Source organism: Oryctolagus cuniculus, chromosome 4 (genome assembly GCF_964237555.1).
Source record: "Oryctolagus cuniculus chromosome 4, mOryCun1.1, whole genome shotgun sequence".
Taxonomy (NCBI): Eukaryota; Metazoa; Chordata; class Mammalia; order Lagomorpha; family Leporidae; genus Oryctolagus; species Oryctolagus cuniculus.
The window spans coordinates 134,964,962-134,984,291 of NC_091435.1; the positions used below are offsets into that span (position 1 = coordinate 134,964,962).

Genomic DNA, 19,330 nt, shown 5'->3' on the forward strand with positions numbered 1-19,330 from the left:
GATGCTAAGATGAGTAAGAAGTAGACCCTGTACCCATACACTTTTCTCTGTTTTTGAAATATTAAATGCTTCCATCATACTTGGCAAACAACGACTACTATTCTCTGAGCACATCCCTGTCACTTCAGCAGCCAGGAACTGAGATGCCCTGAAATTGTCCAGAATCCAACAACCAAAGGATTTGTGTTCCGGACAGATGAGAAGCTCAAAGCTTGGCTCATCCACTTGGTCAGTGTCTGTATTGGTTATTAAATATTTCAAATATCATGCCTGATTATGATGTAAATTTATTATTAAAAGCTGTTCTGAGCAGGTGTTTGGAGTGCAAGCTTTGCTCCTGATTCCAGCTTCCTGATAACGTTCACCCTGGTAGGCAGCAGGGGATGGCTTAAGTAGTTGAGTCACTGCCACAAACACAGAAGACCCACACTGATTTCCTGGCATCTGGGAATCTGGGAAAAAAACTACGAGGTGAGAGGTGCATCTCTCTCTGTCTCTCTCTCTCTAAATCTACCTCTCAAATTAAAAAATATATATTTTTATTAAAAAAAAAAAAACAGGTGTTTGGGGAGAGCAGAGGATGAGGTCACTAATTCTAACTCTAGAGACCTGAGAAGTCCCTAGAAAATGGTGAAGTAGAAGTTGACTTGTTACATGACAAAAATAAACTTTTTTCTTCCATGTAGTTGCTTTTCTTTTGTTGTTTTTAGTTGCCTCTACATTAGGAAATAAGGCTGTTTTTAAGAACTGTGTGTTAATGAATGGAATAGAGATCTTCTGGTCAAAAGCTGTAGTCTTCTTCTGATGTCAGTGCTCGGCTGTGATGTCAGCAGCTTCCGTTGTGCAGGAATCTTTCTGTTTACTCGGGTCTCCTCTCAGGCTGACTTCAGAAAGCCAGGTACAACCATCTGAGTAAGTACATACTACAAGCACTTTGAAAATATTTGCAAGCAAAGGTACTGCTGAAGTCAATTTTAGAAAATCCAACCGAACTCCAAAATTATGTTATATCTAGCTTTTTATGCCACTGTACTTAGTACTATCAATATTAATGAGAAGATAAAATTTCATTCAATATTTTCATTACAGCCATATGACCATCAAAGAGATTTTGTTGTTTTTGCCCTTCACATGTGCCTTGGAACATGAAAACAATAAAATAGTAATTTAAAAGAAGTAAGGAGAGAAATACTTTACACATAGTACTTAAAAGCTCTATTGGGTAGGAAAGTCCAGTATTTTCTAAAACGCCATATTTTTACACAATATTAAAACGAGAAATCTTCAATGATAGTTGCTTAAAATGTCTGCAATTATATAGGAGTCAGAAGAGTTACCCCCTACTGTTTTCCATTCAAATGAATGGGAAGCACATGGGTAAATTACCGCCTGCAGTGCATGATAGCGGACATTGTACGCAGCTGTCACTGTAGCCCTGTAATTATGCAAGTATCCTTCCACTATTATACAATTAGAAGGATCTATCTTTCTTCATTCCACTAGGTAATGTTTTTGTTGGTGTCAAGAGCACGGAACTCTCTCTACTTGTTCAATCACTTATGTCTGAGTTGAATATAACCAGTACATTACAGGGGACTCATTTCTTCAACATCATTTTGGGGGGCCCTATGAGAAATTTCTATCATAATAAGAAATGTTGTCTTATTCTAGCTAATACTTATTAAATTAAAAAAATCATCTTCTTCTACCTTCTTCCCATTGGAAGATAAAGAAGATCAAACATTTTGGAAAACCTTTTTCATGTCATTTGTATATCAGAGAACAGAAGTCAAAACTAAAATGCAGTCATTGTTTTTCTCTGCTACCTTTTTAATTTAAAAATAGATTTTTAAAATATGAAGATTAGTAAACTTTTAAATTTGAAATATTTCAATGTTATGGAGGAGTGGAGATTTAATTGAAATTCAGATTATCAAAAACAAATTATAATTTGCCAAAAATAAAGCAATAATACACTATAAAGTTTCACCCATGCTGCAGTGCCAGCATCTCATTCAAGTCCTGGGTGCTCCACTTCCTATCCAGCTCTTTGCTATGGCCTGGGAAAGCAGTAGAAGGTAACCCAAGTTCTTGAGCCCCTGCACCTGTGTGGGAGACCTGGCAGAAGTTCCAGGGTCCTGGCTTCGGATCGGTGCAGCTCCAACTATTGGGGCCAACTGGGGAGTGAACCAGGGGATAGAAGACCTCTCTCTCTGTCTCTGTCTCTCCTTTGTGTGTGTAATTCTGACTTTCAAATAAAATAAATCTTAATTTAAAAAAAAAAAAAAACGAAAAAAAAGTTTACCCATACCAGAAGGCACATGAATAAAAAAGTTTAAATGTTTTCATTTGACTCAAAATCAGTCAGCAATAGACATGAATTTATGGGTCACTTTTATAACAGGAGTAGAGTTGCAAAGGTGGTTATATCAAGATGTTTTCAAGTAACACTGGCGTGTACATCAATTGCTATCAATATATTTCCAGTTCAGAATCCAAAATATATATTTTAATTCCTAATTTCACTAGTTATACACTTGAAGTTACTCATTAAAGTAAAAATAAAAAGTGGAGACTACAGAGACAATTAAGAAGTACAGCTTTGAAATGCCATTATTCAGGTTATTGTTGATTTGAGCTCAGCATACCATTAAAAAAAAAAGCTAAATTTCAAAACAAGCTCTATATTACATGCCAGTAAAATGTTGATCACTCAATACAATCAGTTCATGGTCAGATGACATCAATAAGTCAGCATCACTTACACTTCTCAGATTTCTTAACAAGAAATACATAGACAAGAGAATAATAATTTCAAAAACACTGAAATCCAAGTTGTTTTAGCTTATTAATTTGGAAAAAATCCTACAAAATATTGTTTAAAATTATACTTCTTTGATCATTGTAACATACTTCAGTATTGCACCATTCTTTCAGAGAAGAATGCCAACCATTTAGGACTTAGGGCTTTTAAAAACTTCTTAGAAATGGTATCACTGACTATAGTGTATTGAAGACAAGGCAAATAGTACTGCCAAATGCTTTGTGTACTTTTTGTGGCTAATTTTCATGACAACCAAATAAGGTAAATATTTTATTCCAATTTTTGAGATGAGAATTCTGTAGGTCAAGTATCCTAAGTAATTTTCTCAAGTCATGTAACTGCTTAGTGGCTGGGGCAGAGTTTCCATCAGTGTCTGTCTGACTTTCATCATTCTCCTTTACAGTGAGTAATATTAACATCCACTTACAGTCAACCAACCTGCTACAAGCTGACTTAGTTAAGCTGGTTTTTTTTTAATATTCTTTATTTTTTCCTATTTCTACTCTCTGTAACCTTTAAATCAAAGCAGGGTTCTGTTCACTACAATCTGTTCTGGATCTGGTGTTCTCCTGTGCCTCACCCCCAACTCCTGCCACCTCCACTAGCCCTAAACTCTGGCTCTTACATGCCTCCTGCCTTCATTAGAAGAATACCTTAACCCAAACGGGCTTCAGCCAAAATGGTCACCACTGTTACACAGGTAGATCTGACTATAGGAGTTCCTCTCTCTGCTTCTTGGCTCTGCATCCCTGTGTTGGTTTCATTTTTAACCTGGTAAAATAAGGTGGAAAAACAGCTGATATGAGTTCAAGGTTTCTAATCTACAGCTTCAAGTCCAACAAAAAGAACTAATCCATTGCAGAAGTTTGAACTGAAATCTTAGGTCTCACTCTTTTGGGTTGAAACTGGCTATGCAACCTTCCCCAGAAAAAATGAGACAGTCTTGCAATTGGGCAAATCAAGAACATCAGAACTGCCTGGACTAGGAATGAAAATGAGATATTTCTTTCAGGGGCAGCCCTGTCTGATGAAAACTGTGTTAGCTGCATATGTAATTTTAACTGTTTTAGTAACCACATTAAAAATTAAGGGAGGGATGGGCATTTAGCTCATGTCCCACACTGGGGTATTGAGGTTTGATTCCCAATGCCAGCTCTTGGCTCCAGTCTTTCTGCTAATGCAGACCCTGAGAAACAGCAGTGATGTCTCAAATAATTGGGTTCCTGCCACTCACAGGGGAGACTCAGATTGAGTTCCCAGTTCCACCTCTAGCCCTGGGCCAGCTCCAGCCATTGCAGGCATTTGGGGAGTGAGTCAGAAAGAATCACATTCATGCCCTATATCTCTGTCTTTCTCTCTCAATCTCTCTGCATCTAAAATAAATTTTTAAAACATTTAAGGAAGAAAAAATAGATGAATCTATTAAGTACAATACATTTTACATAACCCAATCTATTTAAAATATTTCACTTCTCAATATAAATTACTAAGAATGAGCTATATGGCAGTTTCTTTAAATTCAGAATAGATATTCAAAATCCAGTGCACATATTACACTTTCGGCATATCATAACTCAATTAAAAATAATTGCAGGAGTCTCATTTTACCTGCTCAATTTCACATGTAGCTTGTGTCTATCATTTGGACAGCACAGCTCCAGAATTTAGAGGGCACTTGAAGAACAAGTGCTGTGGGTTGGCAAAACAATTGATACCCAAGATAGCTTCCCAGTTTTTTGTCTCAACAGTCTTCTCATATCAGTGAATAGACCAACAGGTCAAACAGTGTATTCTCTAACTCAGATTCCTTTATCAATTGATTCCGATTTACTTCTGTAGACCTAACTTGTCACAGTGTCTTTATGTCTAAGTTCTGACCCAGCTTGAGATTTCATTACTGCATTATCACATTGGTTAGTCATTCTCCTAGGAATAGGTGACATTATCAGTGTAAAACATCCTTCTAGGAACATTTGCAGACTTACGGTGCCAGCCATACTGGAGTCAGTGACTAAGGTTTGCTATTGGAACTTAATAGGCAAGGACCAGGTATGCTCAACATCCTGCAATGGGTAGAAAAATCTTGCACAAGATGTTTTCTTACCAACGTGCCAGTAGTAGTCCCGAGAAAGAACCACCCACCGGCAATTAGTAACAAACTCATCAGAAAAAAGGGAAAGTGCCCAGATTTGTTGCCCAGATTCCTAGGGTGTAAATACTCCCACTGCGGCTAATTTCAAGCTACCAAACTGATATCTAAAAACAAATAAAAGATTTTAAAATTATCTGTTATATATGGATCTGAATGACCAGAAACATATTTTTATAAAGATTCTTCATAGTCACCTTTACCTGAATTATTAAAATTTCAGGCCAGCGCCGCGGCTCAATAGGCTAATCCTCCACCTAGTGGCACCGGCACACCGGGTTCTAGGCCCGGTTGGGGCGCCAGATTCTGTCCTGGTTGCCCCTCTTCCAGGCCAGCTCTCTGCTGTGGCCCAGGAGTGCAGTGGAGGATGGCCCAAGTGCTTGGGCCCTGCACCCCATGGGAGACCAGGAGAGGCACCTGGCTCCTGCCTTCGGATCAGCGTGGTGCGCTGGCCGCAGCGCACCAGCCGTGGCGGCCATTGGAGGGTGAACCAATGGCAAAAGGAAGACCTTTCTCTCTGTCTCTCTCTCTCACTATCCACTCTGCCTGTCAAAAAAAAAAAAAAAATTCAGTATGTACAACAAACTCATAATGATAATTATCTAACAAAAAAGATTGAGACTGGAAAACAAACAGACTACTATTTAACTTAATTGTAACTATTGAAGGGAGTATAGTAATACTGTATATACATATATATATGAAGGTACTTCAAAATTTCATAGAAAATGATACTAAAAGATAAGTTTATTTTGTTGCAAAAAATGTGAAATCCATCCATAGACCTTTGATAAAGCATATTTTATGTTAACTTTTTGAAGATATCTCATATGTGTGAATACAAATATGTATATATAATTTAATAAAACTTGAAAACATTGAATTATATTATTTAAGATAGTGACAGTAATCATGGTATTTGATGTTGCTGTTTTATCCTGAGTTTCCTGATATCTGCTTGAGGAAACATGAGAGATGCTTTCCATTGAAAAATAAAATTTTCCTAACCCAATCCTTAAGTTCAAACTAAGACTTATTTCACCCTATATTCTATCTGAAACCTAAATTCCTTGTAAACCTTGAAAATATAGAATATCAAATACCATAAGTTGATATATCCTTTGATTAATTTCAGAAAATCAAATAATTTTGAAAATACTTTTAATTTCAATCATTTGTACACAAAATAGTTATTGAAGGATTTCAAACTTTTATAAAGATAAGCACATAGTTCCTTGATATTTAGTCTTTAATAAAAACTTTATTCTAAAAAGGTTTACACTTATGATACTCGATAATATGAAAAGATTGAAAAAATACACTTGAAATGGCAAAATTTCTGTTTAATGATGAAGCAAGCCAAGTTATATTTTGAAACTATATTATCTCTGGATTAAAACAGGGTTTTAATGTATTTAGATTTTATATCAATTTGGAAATCTGTGCTTATTTGGAAATGCTGGTAAACTCGTATAGTATTTTTCTCTTAGAAAAGACTATCCATCAAAGGTATATAATGAGACTAACATTCATTGCAGTGGCTTCAAAATAAAGCAAAAATGCCTTTGAATTTACAGTATTCTTATCAAGAAGAGAAACTGGGTTTTTACTATGAAATAAAATATCTTATAGAGAAACCAAAAACATGACATCATAATGCCCCCTATTGTTTAAAATGGGATATGCGTTAGAAATCGTTGCCAAATTATATACAAGTAAATGGACATTTTGGTAAATTGTAACATTCAGAGCTGCCAGAAATATTTTTAAAAATTCTTGGATTCTTAAGATAATATATCCAAATAAGATTGGAAACATGAATAATTTAACTATAAGGAAAGAAAATTATAAGAACTCCAGAAGAATTTATATTAAAATCCAAGTGTGTGACAATAGTAGTGATCTTATTTTAATGGCTATTTTGGGTTAATATGCTTAAATATTCATTACAGTAAATATTGACTTCAATAGATAACATACCTGCCCCAAATACTAAAACATCATTTATAAATTAGCCAAAAATACAGTAAATTCCCCAAGGTAAAGGGAGAGTGCGATAGACGGACTGGCCACATGATGGCAACATTTCACCATATAAATGCAAATAAACAAGCATTTGACAGTAGAAATCCCCTTGAGCTAAAGTGCCTAAAATATGAAGTGAATAAAGTCCCAACTTCTACAATAAAGTATTACTAACAGGCATCTCCATATATATATCCCTTTTAACAATTTTATTTAGTGGTCAATTATTTCAATTTCTGCGTAAAACTTATTTGACATGCAATGCACATTTTATTTTGACTTTTTAAATATTCAATTACGTTTGAAGTTTCATCATGTGAGAGATTTGTTGATTCCCACCCTTGGAATAGTTATGTGTTACTGAACACCGTGTTGTAGAGCTGTGCTATCTCCCTGATCTGTTCCAAATCTATTCCTCTCTCCGCTGCCCACTCTCAGAAACCTCTTCCTGGTGGGAGAATTCTACCAAGCACCTTCTGGACTCCACAGCTGTTCCTGGCATCCAAACTGCAAACTGCCCTGGGGTTGGAGGAAATCTGATTATGCTGGAGTGGAAATGCCTAGAGTGGAGAAATAAAACTTGCCAGTTTTCCTGACAGCTGGGCCCAACGTGATTTTGTAAGAGAATTTTCAATTGTCCACAATATTAACAATTAAAAAATTAGGTCTAGCCCACAACATTTAAAAAAAAAAAAAAACAAGAGGGAATATTGATTAGTGACTGTGATGAGGATAAAAGCAAGTAGCATACTCTTCTACCATCTCCAGAGCACATCTCTGTATGTATTTGCTGAAATCTCCCCATTCATATGCTAGTCATTTGTTCACCTATTTGTAAGGTGATCTGTCTGTTCACTCTCATGTAGTCCAGACCAAAGATACTGTCTTCTTAGAAATTAGTGAACACTACTGTTTCACTCTGTGGTAAGAGAGCAGGGCTGCAACCCTCTCACAGATGAGCAGCCTGAATCACTAAAATTGTCAGACAAGAAAACAGCAATAATTTTTTACAAACCCAACCCTGTAGGAAGAGCAAGCCAAACATTCCAGAAACTGACCCATAGCAAAATTTTAATTAAAAAGAATGTTTTGTCACTTAAAAATAAATTGAAAGGCAATATTTTTAAAAATTGTATATCATTAAGACTAAGTCACAATTTGAATGAGAAGTTAATAATGGCTCAAGAGAATAACAGTAATATACATTGCAAAGAAATCAATTACACGTGAAATATTTATAATTAGCATCAATAACATCTTAGGTTTTTTGAACATCAAAAATATACACTTGTGCATATATATATATATATGCATATAGTTGAAATTACAAAGATGAAGGTAAGCATACTGAAATATGCATAAATATTTTTGTATTCTTGTATTCTGGTCCTACTTGTACTTAATTTCCAAACCTGGATTCTCCAAAAAACATATGAAGCAAATATATACTACAATGCTTCAAATATAATGGCATGCCATACATATAAATACATTTATAAAATAAAAATGTTTCTTGTTCCACTGGTGTCTCAGAATATTCCTAAAGAAATATTTGTTTGGTAAGGAAATTCTTTGTAAGTAATTTTCTTCTAATTCGAAGCTAACCAAGAATGTTAAGATGCCTGGCCACTGTCGATTGCTAAGTCAGGGATCTGTGGAAATATCAGACACCTTAATTTATATGCAGAACAACTGAGATGTGGAAAGCTGAGGATTATGTTTCTGTGCTTCCGACCTGAAGTCATGGAGAAGAGGGGAAAATTGAATAAAAAAAAAATCTTTTTTTTTTTTTTTTTTGACAGGCAGAGTGGATAGTGAGAGAGAGAGACAGAGAAAGGTCTTCCTTTTTGCCATTGGTTCACCCTCCAATGGCCGCCACGACTGGCGCACTGCGGCCGGCGCACCACGCTGATCCGATGGCAGGAGCCAGGAGCCAGGTGCTTTTCCTGGTCTCCCATGGGGTGCAGGGCCCAAGCACTTGGGCCATCCTCCACTGCACTCCCGGGCCACAGCAGAGAGCTGGCCTGGAAGAGGGGCAACTGGGACAGAATCCGGCGCCCCGACCGGGACTAGAACCTGGTGTGCCAGCGCCGCTATGTGAAGGATTAGCCTATTGAGCTGCAGCGCCGGCCTAAAAAAATCTTGTGTGGAGAAATTTCATTCTTTGGCAGTAAAAAGCACATACACATAAACATTGGGTGTTGTTATCACTTACTAATATTATATATGTATATCCAAATAATTGTATTAAATTTATTTGCCAAAGAATGGTGCTAGTTAAAATAATGAAGAAAAAGCATTAGCAAAATCATAATTGTATAGTTTTAATGTAATTTCATAATATTATTTATCAATTGCATCTGAAATATTATTCTATAAAACTTTGAAATGCCTAAATATATAACAAAAAACTTTAGTCTCCATAGCACTTTCTTCTCCCCCACTAGGTGGCTCTATAATGAAAGTTTCTTCCCTAAAAGTTAAATTTATGAATATTTATAGTTTTAAAAATTGTATAAATATCATTTATTAATTTATTGACTTAGACAATGTCTTTTCAATGTGTCATGTAGCAAGGTAAAAATAAACTAGTAAATAAATAAATCAAGCTTTATTTTCATGTTATAAATATTAGCTAAGTATTCTTGGCAACAAGTTGATATTAAAGAATCAATCTCTTACTGTAATTTGTTTCACTCTAGTAAGCATTATAGCATCTATATGTATCCCATCCCATCATATTGTAAACCTCAAATATAAACAACAAGAATTAATTTTAAAAAAAATGTAATTTCATCTCCATTTTACATAGAAGTCATTGCAAAGTAGCCTACACACAAAGGAAATTTGGGGGCAAACACACCAGAGCAGTTAGCATTGAATAATTTATCTGTTCTACTGAGTCATTAACTCTTTTGGTCTCTCCATTCTGTACAAACAGCTTCAATGTATGACAATTTTCAACTTCATTTCAAAATCAGTATCAATACCAATCAAAGCCATTTGTTTCTTTGTTCACAACAACACACAAGAAAGAAAACTTTTTAATAGCAAAACAAATTTCCATTCTATTGGAGTAATTCGGCCATTTAGATTATATACCTAAGTATTGTCATGTGTGTGGGAAATGAAGAGATGTTGAGAAGCCAATCAAAACCACTATTTTCTTACTGAATAAATGCACCATTTAATCTAGACTAGCTAGCATTCATACCTGATGTTTACCATCCCAATGTTAAAAGTCGGTTTCTTTTAATGTCTGCTCAAGAAACGACATCTACTTGAAAGTCTGAAGAGATTTCTTTGCAATAAAAAATTACTTTCAACTATAAGCATATCCTTTTTATAACATCCGGATGGACAAATTATACAACCCATTTAACAAATGTACGTACAAAAAATATTTCACTTTCAAAGTAGCAAATATATGTTTACTTCTGCTCTACATGTATGATATGTATTTATTTGTATGAGTATTTTCCAATCATTTAGTTTATAAAATCAATTGTCTTTTCTAGTTAAAATGTCTTGTTCATTATCCAGAGCTATGACAAATAAGGCCAATCATTCAGAATATATTTAGAGAAAATTAACAGCCTATTTGAGGCAAACAAGAGTTTGAGGGGCTTCACATGTAGGATTTGCTATCCAGTAGGTTGTTGCATGCAGTGAACCCTAGTTATTTTTTTAATTCCATTTTATTCCTCGCATCTACTATTTTTTCACATATTTTCTCAAAATAGTTAATCACACATTTCAAACCAAATATGTAGTTATTATGAGGCCATTATTACATTTGGAGCCAAGTAATAAACTAATTTTATGTTTCCCAATTGTTTTAGGTTTGTTTCATTAGGTATGTTTAGAAGCAAAATGCTAATACTTAGTATTACACAATGGAGGGGGTGCTACACAAAATATTTAAAAGTGAGGAAGAAACCTATCTTACAAATTAAGTTACTCGCTTCCTTCACTGTATTATCAAAGAGCTCCCATTTTCTCATCTCTAATAAGAATCATCTTCAAATTTTACCTCTTGGGTTTTTTTGTACTTTATTATCTTATACTTATGTGCTTTCACATCTACTTCTTGACTTTCTTGTGAAAGTCAGACATTACAGGCAATGTCTATTTATTTTCTATAACAGTTAAACTGAGAATCAGACATTTTTCTGTCTTTTCCTATGCTCTTGACTTTCAGATGTGTGCTTCACATGCAATAAGGAGTTCTCTCTGTCATTCTGCTCAAATCAATCTCCACCTTGCGCTGGACCTTCACAAAGAGAACATTCATCACCATTCAGCATGAAGTCCTGTGGGTTCTAGTCTGCTGTGACAGTACTGAAATATTTCTAGTCATTCAATCATAAGGTCTATTTATTTTCAGTTGAAGTTCCAAAGCTGAGAACAATAAAAAGATAATTTGCCCCATCTTTAAAACAGAGATTAGACATGTGGTGCTATACTTGTGAAGTGCTGAACCCAAATCCATCAGATTCCTTATTCTCTCACCCACCCAAAAGGCTTTACTGGGGCAGGGAGAAGAAAGATTCATGAATGACTTTATTTAAGAATACTTTTATTTAATAAATATAAATTTCCAAAGTACAACTTTTGGATTATAGCGGTTTTTCCCCCCATAACCACCATCCCACCCACAAACCATCCCATCTCCTACTCCCTCTCCCATCCCATTCGTCATTAAGATTCATTTTTAACTATTTTTATATACAGAAGATCAACTTAGTATATACTAAGTAAAGATTTCAACAGATTGCACCCACACAGACACAGAAAGTATAGAGTACTGTTTGAATACTAGTTTTACCATTAATTCACATAGTACAACATATTAAGGACAGAGATCCTACTAATAATAATTGATAGAATTAAAAAGGTGAGAATGAATGATTTTTTTAAAAATTATTAAAACAAAGAAGACAGTTTTCATAGGTACAGTTCTAAGAAGATAACCATACTTCCCTCCCTCTCTCTTTACCTACCTCAATCTACCTCCTTCCTTCCTTTATTATTTTCTTTACTTTGCAAAAGCATAATTTCAGTCCACCCTATAATCATGGGCTAACCATAATATTCAATAACTAAAAAAGTAGAAAGACTGCAGTTGCAGAGGAGTATAAATAAGGGCTAAAAACAAGAATCAAAATACAAGATGTCTATTTCATTCCTATAGATTTTTTTTGAATTCCATATTACCTACTACATATCAGTGAAAGTATATAATATTTATCTTTTTGGGACTGGCTTATTTCCCTAAGCATAATGGCTTCCAGTTGCAACTATTTTGTTGCAAAAGACAGGATTTAATTCTTTTGTATGGCTCAGTAGTATTTCATCTGTATATGTACCACATTTTCTGTAGTCATCAATTAATGGGCATCTGGATTTATTCCATGTCTTAGCTATTGTGAGTTGAGCTGAAATAAACATTGGGGTACAAATAACCTCTTTAATATGGTAATTTCCTTTCATTTGGTTAAAATCTCAGGAATGGAATGGATAGGTCACAGGGTAGATGATCCTGACCATCTTTTCATGTGTCTGTGTCTGTTGGCCATTTGTATCTCATCCTTTGAAAAACACGTGTTAATATCCCTGTTAACTGGATTGTTTCATTGTTGTTGATTTACTTGAGCTCTTTATGCAACCTAAATAGTAATCTTCTATCAGTTGCACAGTTTGCAAATATTTTCTTCCATTCTTTCGGTTGCCTCTTTTCTTTGTTGGGGGTTTCCTTTGCAGTACAGAAGCTTGTTAGCTTGAGGTAATCCCATTTGTCTAGTTTTGCTTTTATTGCCTGTGCTTCTTGGTCTTTTCCAAAATGTTTTTGCTTTTGCAAGTATTTCCAGAATTTCCCTGACATTTAATAGGTTTTCGAAGAAAATTATCAGTGGATTATGCTGTTTTCCAGCCCCATGAGGAAGGAAAACAGGTGCATGGTGTAGTGGGTTAAACCACTGCTTGCAATGCTGACATTCCATTTGGGCACCGGTTCATGTCTTGGATGTTCTACTTCCAATCCAGCTCTCTAGTAATGTCCTGGAAAAAGCAACAGAAGATGATCCAAGTGTTTGGGTCCCTGCACCCATGTGGGAGACCCAGGTGAAACTCTTGACTCCTTGTCTTTGGGCTGACCCAGCTCTGACCATTACAATCATTTGGGAAGTGAACCAGCCGACGGAAGATTTTTCTCTCTCTCTCTCTCTCTCCCTCCCTCCCTCCCTCCCTCCCTCCCTGTGTGTGCACATGTGTGTGTGTGTATAAGTCTGACTTTCAGATAAATAAGTAACTCTTGAAAAATAATAACAGGGGCCAGCGCTGTGGCGCAGCAGATTAAAGCCGTTGCCTGAAGCGCTGGAATCCCATGTGGGTGCCGGTTCTAGTCCTGGCTGCTCCTCTTCCGATACAGCTCTCTGCTATGGCCTGGGATAGCAGTAGAAGATGACCCTAGTCCTTGGGCCCTGCACTCACATGGGAGATCCAGAAGAAGCTCTTGGCTCCTGGCTTTGGATCGGCACAGCAGCTCCAGCTATTGCGACCATCTGGGAAGTGAACCAACGGACGGAAGACCTTTCTCTCTGTATCTACCTCTCTTTGTAACTCTGTCTTTCAAATAAATAAAATAAATATTTAAAATAATAATAATAAGTAGAAAGGCTTCAATCTAACCAGTTAGAGAACTTGATCAGGGATTTCTGAAGATCTTAGGGTCCTGGAATCAGTGCCCGATTCTCAACTGGAAAAATAGGGATGTCAAAAATCTAGCAGTAGGGACTGAGTTGTGGTGGCATAGGGGGCAAACCATCACCTGTGATGCCAACATCCCATATGGGCTTTGGTTTGAGTCCTCCCTGCTCCACTTCCAATCCAACACCTTGCTAATGCATTTAGGAAAAGCAGTAAAAGATAATCCAAATTTTTGAGCGGCACCCATGAGGGAGACCTGGAAGAAGATCCTGGTCCTAGCTTCAGCCCTGTCAAGCCCCAGTCATTGCAACCATTTGGGGATTAAACCAGTGGATGGAAGACCTCTGTCTCTGTCTCTCCTTTTCTCTCTCTGTAATTCTGTCTTTTAAATAAATAATAAAGAAACCTTTAAAAATCTAGCAGTAAGCACCTGGATGTATGTACAATGGATATAGGCAGCATGTCTGTGTTCCCTGTCTGTCATACTGAACTAGGAAGATCCTTAAGTAGAAGGCTGTAAATTGTTTGTTAAAAGGATACTGCAGAAGTGTGATGCTTGGCACAGTGATTAAAATACCACTTAATTGGGACAGCACTGTGGTGTAGTGGGTAAAGTTGCTGCCTGTGGCTCCAGCATCCCATATGGGCATTGGTTCAAGTCCTGGCTGTTCCACTTCCAATCCATTTCCCTGCTAACGCACCTGGGAAAGCAGTGGAAGATGCTCCAAGTGCTTGGGCCCCTGCACCAACATGGAAGACTTGAAAGAAACTGCTGACTTTGGATCTGCCCAGCTCCAGCCACTGCAGCCATTTGGGGAGTTAAACAGATGGAAGATCTCTCTTTCTTTCTCTCTCTCACACATACTACCTCTCAAATAAATAAATAAATCTTAAAAAAAATTAAATATACCACTTGGGATACCTGTATTCCACACTGAAATGTCTGGTTCAAGACCCAGCTCCTCTACTTCCTGTCCAGTTTGCCTGTTAATATGAATTCTGGGAGGCCTGTGGGTGATGACTTGAGTAGTTGGGACCCTGCCACCACATTGGAGAATTGGATTGAATTCCAGATTGCTGGCTTTGCCCTGGTCCAGCCATAGCTGGTATAGGCATTTGGACAGTGAAGTAGCAGATGGAAGAGCTTTCTCTGTCTCTCTGTCTCTTTGCCTTCTAAATAAGACAAAAAGTTTTTTAAAAAAAGAACATACAACAAAAAGAAGCTTGAACTAGGATATAGAAATTAAACAGGAGTTTAAATCATTAGAGATAGAATAAACTTTTTAATCTTTATGTGATTTTTTCCATTAACAAATACAGTTAGATTCATTCATTTTGAGTTCAGCGTTTAGGGACTGAATTATTCACATTTAAGTTAACTATAAAGTTACTGAAAAATATTGGTGGTTGAAAAGTCAAATCTTGGGTCTGGTGCTATGGTATAGTAGGCTAAGCTTCTGCCTGCAGCACTGGCATTCCATACAGGCTCCTGTTTGTGTCTCGGCTGTTCCTCTTCTGATCCAGTTCTCTGCTTATGGCCTGGGAAAGCAGTGGAAGACGGCACAAGTGCTTGGGCCCCTGCTCCGGTGTGGGAGACCCAGAAGAAGCTCCTGGCTCGTGGCTTTGGATTGGCCTAGGTCTTGCCATTCTAGCCATTTGGGGAGGGAACCAGCAGCTGGAAGATCTTTCTCTCTGTCTCTCCCTCTTTGAGTCTGCTTCTCAAATAAATAAATAAAATCTTTTAAAAAGTTAAATCTGCGTAACAGTATGTTCCATAATTTGTGGTTATCATTCTATCTCTTCTGCCCTCCATCTCCACTCTGTTTCCTCTTCGCTTCGGGTAACTATTACACAATTTTCATATACAATTTGAATGATATACACATATAACACACACACTTAGGTATTTTGGAATACATACACACACAGAGAGAGAGAGAGAGAGAGAGAGAGAAAATTGTGTTGTACTCCTCAGTGCTTCATTGTGTTGATATATCATAATTTATTCAACCAATTCCTAATAATAGATATTTGGTTACTTCCAGTTTTCCACCATCAAGAATAATGGCTGGACTTTACAGAGAGACTCAGACGTGGAAGGTGATGAATCTCAGATCTAGCAGGAACAAAGCCTGCAAGGCTTTGAAGGCCATAGTAAGTAGTGTGGACTTTGTTTTAGGAGCATCTATCAGCCATTAAAGAGTTACAGGCAGAAGACTTGTGTGATGTAATTTTAGTTTGGTGTAGAACTTTGTGAATTGAAGAAAAGCAGCTCAGGAAGGTGTCTATTGCACGAATTGCAAAGTGCTTTGGAAGATCATTTCTATTTATGAACAATGTCCTTTGCTTACCCTGAAGCCTAAAATTTGAAATAATTTACTAGAAAGAAGATTGATATAGCAAACCAGAGTTTGCAAAATACTTCAAAATGGGTTTCCAAGAAGAGCTGAAAATAGACTTTGGTATTATATTGCCTGGTCCAAGAGCATATATTTATTTAACATACAGAGAGTAAATATATCAAAAGTTCCATGTAAGTCATAAGCTATTTAAGAAAAGTGTCGAGTAATTTTTCTATGTATACAAAAGCAGAAATCTGAAATCATATTCTGCTCAATGATAGTTCTGAAAAGCATTTAATGTTTTTCAGAATCTACAAAGCTTTTTCAAAACCATGTCATCAACCTGCCTGAAGTGTAACTCCACCACACATTAGAGCTAATAATGCAATTATGGCTCAAGCAGTTAAACTGTTATAGTGCTTTTTTTTTTCAAGGAAGTTTTCTCTTTTCAACTCACATAGCCATCTTCATTGTGCAATCGTTCAGATGTACATTGTAGCACCCAAACTAAGATTATCAATATGTACAAGTCTTCTTAGTATATACTAGATTTATGATCAACTAAGCAAACTGAATTTTATGAAAGTGATGAGTTACTTTAAAAGAAAATGTGTGGTGTCTCTAGACAAAGATGCAGGCTCTGTTATTGTTATTACTTGGGATGCTTTTAAAATTTTCTTTTGTTGTTTTCTTGCTCTTTTCCTTTCCTTGCCTTGAGAAAAACGAGAAAGTTTTTTACTTCCATAAAAACTGAAACAGTTTCATTTTCGGCTATTTAACTGCAAATAATAAATCTAACTGGGATCCTTGACACCTGAAGAAAAAATTTCCTATGCCCTTGCCGTGTGCAGGGACTCTGTTAAGTCACTTTTCTTAGGGTTTTTCATAATCATGTTTAATCCTTAAAGCAGTTTTGTGGGGATCTATTAATAATACTACTATTTTGAATGTATTGAAACAAAGATTTTGAACAGATTAAGAAATTTACCTAAAAATCATGTGGTTGCTTAAAAACCAGGATGGGGACCCAAGTTTGGCCAGCGCTCAAGAGGAAATTACTATCTAGCAGTCTGTGTCAGTACTGTACCAGTATTATAGCAGGTATAATTTTCTATACCATACACATTAAATTAGAATAATTTCCAATATTTACAACTTGGGTTACTATGTTAAAATGCATTTCTACCTTATCTTTCAGAAGAGTGAAACCATGTGCCAGGCAGGGTCCCATGGCTTTAAACAGTTGAAGTGACATTCATAGAGAATGTGCTGCTCACTGTTCCTGCTGCTCTCTGTGACACGGAAACTGAGGCTCCACTGCTTCTGCCCATCCCATGGGCACTGTTAGTCTTTTACATGCAATTCTGCATACTCATTTATTTTCTTCTAGCTCATCACTCTATGCGTTTGTATCTGTGGCTCCTGTCCTAATATCAGTGCTCCCAGATAACTCATTGTGCTGCCAATGCTTTCATCCATTTCTCTCCTTCTCTGAACATAACACAACAATGTCAACATCCAAATGTACATCTGGAGCTGAAAAATTAACAGGATAAGGCAAGCAGTTCTTTTTGTTGTACATATCATGAATACTTGTTAGAAGATAATGAGTAGATATAACAATTACTCTTTCGTCTTTAGCTGTTTTTCTTCTCTGAGTCACTATAGCATCTTAATTTTTTGGATTGAAAGGGTTCAATTAAAAAATACATCAGCACCAAAGGTGACAATCCTTGGCTGTTTCAAACTTTGTTATATTTCATTCTGAAGAAGAAAGCACTATTTTGTAGCACATTAAACACAGATGGCCTGAGACAATCTTTTATTTATTTATTTATTTATTTGACAGATAGAGTGAGACAGTGAGAGAGAGAGACAGAGAGAAAGGTCTTCCTTCCATTGGTTCACCCCCCAAAATGGCCACTACGGTAGGCCCTGTGCTGATCCAAAGCCAGGAGCCAGGTGCTTCCTCCTGGTCTCCCATGCAGGTGCAGGGGCCCAAGCACTTGGGCCATCCTCCACTGCCTTCCTGGGCCACAGCAGAGAGCTGGACTGGAAGAGAAGCAACCAGGACTAGAACTCGGTGCCCATATGGGATGCCAGTGCCTCAGGCAGAGGATTAACCAAGTGAGCTACGGCGCTGGCCCCTGAAACAATCTAAGTACTGTTTTGCTTGCTCAATGCCCATATTGCCCTCTTATCCTCTAAGACTTAGTTGAGTCTTCACATTTCTATTAATCTGAAGGAGCCTCTGTGACTAATTTCATTGCCCGTGACACCTGTGCCTATCTACAGAAGTATACTATGGCTGCACAAAAGGGCCCCATGTGATCAGCTGATTCAGGAAGAAAAATCTAGAACTTGCTATCATATAATGGCTTAGCTCAGTATGTCAGTGTTAACTGAAAATAGATAAAGTCTGCGATGCAGTCATGTTCATGGGAGGCTTTAAAAGACATTGGGAAAACCTTCTCAATGGCTGAACTGAAAGCAGTGCACCTGTCCGTCTACTTTGTATGCAACAACTGGCAAAGAAGTGAGAATATGCATCGATGCCTTGGCAGTAGCCAATGTCCAAGTCTTAAGTTTGGGGACTAGAATAGAAAAGATTGAAAGATCAGAGACAAAAGTATGTAAGGAAGAACCACGGGTCTTGGTATATGTAATAGAGAAGAAAATGTGTTTGCTTTTGTATCAATATTAATGACCACCGAAAAAACTTGCCTCATGGAAAAGATATTGAACAACAAAGTAGACAAAATAATCAAATTGGCATTAGGGAATATCAGCAGCAGCAACATATAAAGAAAAAGTCACAATGGTACTGTGGAAAAGTAGACCTCTTTAGAGCAAGTGTAAGACTATAGTAGCCATAAAAATACATTCTCAGATATCTTTCTGTGGAGTATAATTGACGGCTTTAGTTGCTGCATTCAAATCTGCCATGAGTGTGCTGAGACCACAATTAAGTGCAGCACGGAGTCCTTGGATGAGTGAGTTTTGTCTAAAGGGCTCCCCAGAAGCTTGGTTGAAACTTTCTTCAAACTCTATCACAAGGCATTCCTTTCTTTTGTCTTCACATAGGTCAGAGCTGTAGTCTGAAGGCTCTCCCCACTTCTTCCAACTCTTTCTCATTTGTCTCTTACAAATATTTGCTCCAGCTCATGGCTTTCATCTTATTCAATCTTGGTATCTGTCTCAGAGAATTCCAACTAACCTAGTGAATTATTGTCAGTCAGTAAAAAATAAATTACTTCATAATGGGTAAGCCACTCCCCAAAT

The 19,330-nt window shown here is 36.8% G+C and overlaps 1 protein-coding gene across 3 annotated transcripts in view; it reads left to right on the top strand.

The window, feature by feature from the left end:
• The first annotated feature begins 844 nt into the window (after positions 1–844).
• PLSCR5 (phospholipid scramblase family member 5) overlaps positions 845–19,330 on the top strand; it is a 69,002-nt gene continuing 50,516 nt past the window's right edge. For 2 of the 3 annotated variants that reach the window (XM_051818696.2, XM_051818700.2), the window contains exons 1-3: positions 845–912; positions 7,437–7,616; positions 15,752–15,860. The gene's annotated coding sequence lies outside the window, so the exon portion shown is untranslated. The remainder of the gene's footprint in view (positions 913–7,436; positions 7,617–15,751; positions 15,861–19,330) is intronic. The other variant, XM_051818697.2, reaches the window with a different exon arrangement.